The sequence below is a fragment of the Octopus bimaculoides genome, chromosome 30 (assembly GCF_046866305.1).
Source record: "Octopus bimaculoides isolate indiv1 chromosome 30, ASM4686630v1, whole genome shotgun sequence".
In the NCBI taxonomy this organism is placed as follows: Eukaryota; Metazoa; Mollusca; class Cephalopoda; order Octopoda; family Octopodidae; genus Octopus; species Octopus bimaculoides.
This window is the reverse complement of record NC_142957.1, coordinates 646,520-653,515: the sequence shown is the minus strand read 5'-3', so window position 1 is coordinate 653,515 and position 6,996 is coordinate 646,520.

Here is a 6,996-nt window from a genome sequence, read left to right as displayed (position 1 = left end):
TTTGATGTTTAATTCTTTTAATTTATAACAATGTTATTCTAACCTGAGACATTCAGGGTACGTACCTAAACAAGAGACAACATATCATGACAGACATCTGGCTACATAACAACAACAACAACAACAACAACAACCTATCAGAAAATTTAGGAAAGACCCTATTAGAAAAAGAAACAAAAGCTTTCTCGTTAACTCCACTGTTTACAAATAAATAACAACAAACTATTTTAATTCTCTGTTCTAAAAGACAACATTAACTCCATTGTGTCTTTTTATTTATCCATTTTACCAACCGCTTTAACCTCGTTGTTATGAAATTTCAGTGGAATATTTAATAGACTCATTTTACACCTAATCTTACAAATAGAAATTAAGAACGGAACTTGTTCTCGATCATTCTGACAAACAAAATCACTCAGGCGAAGATAAATGTTATAGAAATCTATAAGGTACTGTTAATTTATAGAAATCTATAAGGTACTGCTAGTTTATAGAAATTTATAAGGTACTGTTAATTTATAGAAATCTATAAGGTACTGTTAATTTATAGAAATCTATAAGGTACTGCTAGTTTATAGAAATTTATAAGGTACTGTTAATTTATAGAAATCTATAAGGTACTGTTAATTTATAGAAATCTATAAGGTACTGCTAGTTTATAGAAATTTATAAGGTACTGTCAATTTATAGAAATCTATAAGGTACTGTTAATTTATAGAAATCTATAAGGTACTGCTAATTTATAGAAATCTAGAAGGTACTGCTAATTTATAGAAATCTATAAGGTACTGTTTATTTATAGAAATCTATAAGGTACTGTTTATTTATAGAAATTTATAAGGTACTGTTAATTTATAGAAATCTATAAGGTACTGTTAATTTATAGAAATCTATAAGGTACTGCTAGTTTATAGAAATTTATAAGGTACTGTTAATTTATAGAAATCTATAAGGTACTGTTTATTTATAGAAATCTATAAGGTACTGTTTATTTATAGAAATTTATAAGGTACCATTTATTTATAGAAATTTATAAGGTACCATTTATTTATAGAAATTTATAAGGTACCATTTATTTATAGAAATTTATAAGGTACTGTTTATTTATAGAAATTTATAAGGTACCATTTATTTATAGAAATTTATAAGGTACCATTTATTTATAGAAATTTATAAGGTACTGTCAATTTATAGAAATCTATAAGGTACTGTTTATTTATAGAAATCTATAAGGTACTGTTAATTTATAGAAATCTATAAGGTACTGTTAATTTATAGAAATCTATAAGGTACTGCTAATTTATAGAAATCTAGAAGGTACCATTTATTTATAGAAATTTATAAGGTACTGTCAATTTATAGAAATCTATAAGGTACTGTTTATTTATAGAAATCTATAAGGTACTGTTAATCCATAGAAATCTATAAGGTACTGTTTATTTATAGAAATCTATAAGGTACCATTTATTTATAGAAATTTATAAGGTACCATTTATTTATAGAAATTTATAAGGTACTGTTTATTTATAGAAATTTATAAGGTACTGTTAATTTATAGAAATCTATAAGGTACTGTTTATTTATAGAAATCTATAAGGTACTGTTTATTTATAGAAATCTATAAGGTACCACTTATTTATAGAAATTTATAAGGTACCATTTATTTATAGAAATTTATAAGGTACTGTTTATTTATAGAAATTTATAAGGTACTGTTAATTTATAGAAATCTATAAGGTACTGTTAATTTATAGAAATCTATAAGGTACTGTTTATTTATAGAAATCTATAAGGTACCATTTATTTATAGAAATTTATAAGGTACTGTCAATTTATAGAAATCTATAAGGTACCATTTATTTATAGAAATTTATAAGGTACTGTCAATTTATAGAAATCTATAAGGTACCATTTATTTATAGAAATTTATAAGGTACTGTTAATTTATAGAAATCTATAAGGTACTGTTTATTTATAGAAATCTATAAGGTACTGTTTATTTATAGAAATGTATAAGGTACCATTTGTTTATAGAAATTTATAAGGTACTGTTTATTTATAGAAATTTATAAGGTACCATTTATTTATAGAAATTTATAAGGTACCATTTATTTATAGAAATTTATAAGGTACTGTTTATTTATAGAAATTTATAAGGTACCATTTATTTATAGAAATTTATAAGGTACCATTTATTTATAGAAATTTATAAGGTACCATTTATTTATAGAAATTTATAAGGTACTGTTAATTTATAGAAATCTATAAGGTACTGTTTATTTATAGAAATCTATAAGGTACTGTTTATTTATAGAAATTTATAAGGTACCATTTATTTATAGAAATTTATAAGGTACCATTTATTTATAGAAATTTATAAGGTACTGTTTATTTATAGAAATCTATAAGGTACTGTTTATTTATAGAAATCTTTAAGGTACTGTTTATTTATAGAAATTTATAAGGTACCATTTATTTATAGAAATTTATAAGGTACTGTTTATTTATAGAAATTTATAAGGTACTGTTTATTTATAGAAATTTATAAGGTACCATTTATTTATAGAAATTTATAAGGTACCATTTATTTACAGAAATTTATAAGGTACCATTTATTTATAGAAATTTATAAGGTACCATTTATTTATAGAAATTTATAAGGTACCATTTATTTATAGAAATTTATAAGGTACCATTTATTTATAGAAATTTATAAGGTACCATTTATTTATAGAAATTTATAAGGTACCATTTATTTATAGAAATTTATAAGGTACCATTTATTTATAGAAATTTATAAGGTACCATTTATTTATAGAAATTTATAAGGTACCATTTATTTATAGAAATTTATAAGGTACCATTTATTTATAGAAATTTATAAGGTACCATTTATTTATAGAAATTTATAAGGTACCATTTATTTATAGAAATCTATAAGGTACCATTTATTTATAGAAATCTATAAGGTACCATTTATTTATAGAAATCTATAAGGTACTGTCAATTTATACTCATCAACTGCCTCTACTACCGTCTTGGTTTCCTTTTCTTTAAACTTTGACTCCCTGAGACATGTGTTTTCAAGTTTTATGCTTTATAGAAAAATGGTTTTATCATTATTAATAATCCATATTATTTTCAGCCATTAGTATCATAAATAAATGGACAGTGACCATTATGGATTTGGTCAACATTTTGACAGATTCAACGGTGTTACTATTTAATGGCTCAATATTTATGTGCACAACAAAATAAGTACACTAATCTTCTTAAATCTCCCCTGCCTATTAAGACATCCTACATAATCTAACAATATTGCAATTAACTCATTTAATTATCCATTGATATCACTGTTAATCTCTACGTTTTCTCTTTCGTTTCTTATACCTGTGCCAGATCTATGACATGGCGTCGTTCTCTCACCTCTAGACTTCCCAAAACAACATTTTCCTAGCTTCTGCTTGGTTCTAAGGTCAACGAAGTTGGTAATCGAAGATCTACCAACACACGCATGTCCCACCACTTCAGGGAGGATAAACATAAATCTTCCCTCTTTGTTAATGTTGCTGCTGATAATCTTTAATTCTAAGTGACTGCATCACAGTTCCTCAGATTCAAGAAATATTTCAAGAGTTTTTAATAAAGCAGCACTTGTAAAGGTGAGCAATGATTAGTTCTAAACAGGTGTAACAGAAAATGATAACAAGTGTCCTAAAACACCGTACTCTTGCACAAAACCTCATTAACTACGTATGGCTGTTCATTCACACATTATTGCATGAAATATCTGAAACGGTACGTAAGAACTGATAGTCAAGGACACAAATCTACACATTAATTAATGTTTCTCACCCTTTTGAGTCCCATCTATTAATGTGGGAAACCTCAATAGGGGGAAAACCCCATTATCAGCAAATTTGAGGACACAAGATTAATCTCCTTGCAGAAGCTGACAGAACCTGTTTGATGTCATTATTAATATAAGAAGAACATTACAAGGACTATGTAACTCCACTCACATGCCACTCCATCACCACTATCCTACTGCATTCGTCAGTAATTCTAATTAAGACTAATTAAATAAAAAATATCTCTAAAATATTCATTTTGTTTCATATGGAATGGAGCCCGGAATAGGAAAATATCTGGACCTTACTGGTCTATAGAGGTCTATAGTCACAATTTGTAAGGATTTTGTCCTGTACCCAATTAAAACCGTATATATTTAGATAGAGGGTAACAAGGAGGAGAATGTTAGGTGAGGGTAGAAGATGATGCTATGAGAAAATAATGTCACATTTCAGACATACACGTGTAAGAAGAGTAATGAATGATGGCTTATTAAATGTTATGTTAATGAGAATATGGAAAGTAGAATAGAACACTTTCTGACATAACGATACTAGATATCAATATAGATTGGATATAACCTGATTGGATAACATGTGGCGTTCCTTTAGGAAGAATATGGTTGTGTCTCAGCACAGTTGATATTATGGTAGTTCCGTCAGCATATAAAGGAAAATGTTATGAAGTCCGGTGCTAAACATTAATTACAATTTCTTTTCCTGGTCAAATAACAATGACCAGGTTTCATTATCCAATTTGAACGAAACAATCAAGTCAGAACTAAAACCAAAAGGTGAAAAACACAAAACTGTCCCTCTGTTACAATTACTATGATCTAAAAACCAACATGTACAAGTCTAACGATGTATATATGGATAGTAAATGCTATTCAAACAATATAGTAAGTGTATATTATTTGGAATTACGAATAAGTAGTTGCGTGTTCGAGTCACACTGGGGATTCAATTGATATTATGGCAGTTCCGTGAGCAATCAAAGAACAAGTCCAGTGTCAAATGTTAATTATAATTTATTTTCCTGGTCAAATAACAATGGCCAAAATCAGAACTTAAACCGAAAGCTGAAAAACACAAAACAATTCTTCTATTACAATTAATATCATCTAAAAACCAGCAGATGTTAGTATAAGAATGTGTAAATGGAGAGCAAATGATATTCAAACATTGTAGCAAGTGTTAATCATATACAGTGAGGAGCAAGAAGTTGTGCGTTCGAGTCACGCTGGAGACTCACAGTTCATTTCTATCTTTATATTTTTTGTTAACATCAATACTTTTTAAAATGTAAACAGATGTTCACAGTTCAATACCTTAACATTCAGTAAAACATCCCTGTGTGTATATAAACAAACTTATATTTGTCTTTTTTAGACGATTCGAATGTGCCTTGTACAATACAGACAAGAAAGTGATATTTCAAAAGCTGTATCGACGTTAAAACAGCAGAATTGGATATTATCACCCTTACAAGGCAGAACAAAATAGCCATTCGATAAAAGTAATTTAATGATCATTATTCTAATACAGAGTTAATATTTAATTTTATTTTATTTACTTTCTACAATATATATTCTAAGTTGAGACCTTCCGTGTATATACCACAAGAGATAATATATATATATATATATATATATATATATATATATATATATATATATATATATATATATATATATATATATATATATATATATATATATATATATATACCGCAAGAGATAATATCTCTTATCAAGCAATTATTTGAGATGTTTTATCAGATGATAAATCATTATGTATTTCCAGAAGACAACTTTATAAAATATGTTGCAATTATCCATGTCGTTTTTCACAAGTTAAAAGTATTTAAACCTACACAGAACAACCGATGTAACAATCAGACTTTCTAATGTTGGTTCTCAAACACTCAGCTGAGATTTTCTGATTAAATATCTTACTTCAGCAAAGCTCAAAATAATGTGAATATCTTTGTCTTTAATCATCACCTTCCCTAGATACTGATAAATCATTAATCAACTTTAATGACTCACAATCAATTGTTAGAAATTGGTGTTCACTGATATAAACAAGGATGTACTGGCATTTCAGTTAGTTATTAGTTATGTTGCTGTATCATTAATTAGTCTTATATTGCAGCATGATTCATTAGTCTTGTTATGCAGATAGGATCCTCTTGAAATGTGACAAGTCTTCTTCTTGGATAAAGACAATTAGTTACCTCTTCCATAAGTGGTAACAACACTTTGGATCTGCTATTTACCATTAATCCTGAAATAGTCATCAGCCTCACTACTTAGTCATATTTAACTGACTCTGATCATACTCAAATCTTGCCAATCTATCTCCAACGGATGGCAAGAACAGCCACCATCACCTCTAAACTGCTAGCTTTTACTGGAACACAGTCGACAGACACTCCCGTTGTACAGAGTTTTAGTGCCTTGACTGGCTTCAAGTTTACAATTCTGGAGATGTCTATGTCAAACTTCAGCATATTCTTAATTCAATATGGACCACGTGCTAAGCATCAGTATCAAGGAAACTTGTTAGAATCCCTGATCGTGCAATGGGAGAAACTGTAACAACCCACTTTGCCAGAAAATATCGAGGAGATGCCGAATGTGAATACAGATTACATAGAACAGGGGATAAAGGAAGAAGATGAAATAGAACATCCAACCATATCAAGCAGCTGACTGAATAAGAGACAATACTTAAATCTGAACAAGACATGGCAACCGGAATAGAAAACTATTTTGGAAGTAAGTATGTTCAAAACATGGGGCCTCATATTCCATTCATCCCTCTTTGAAATCCCCACAAGTCAGATTACTGAAGATCCCAAAGAACGTAGTGGGGCTTATTGTGGAATACTATGCTGGCATTTTTGCAGTTGAACATCCAAATATACCATCTTCACTGCTACAGAGACCAAATTCCATAACATCTGGTGTATTTAATCTTGCAATTCTTCGATGCCAACTCAGTCATATGTGCAACTATGCTCCCTCTCTCGCCTTGATGGCGTTATTCAATTGCTTCGCAAATGTGGCTTCCTCTTTCTAGTGAACCAAATTTTTCTACTCTTACAATTTAATTTCAACAATTTGTTTAGCTCAGAACA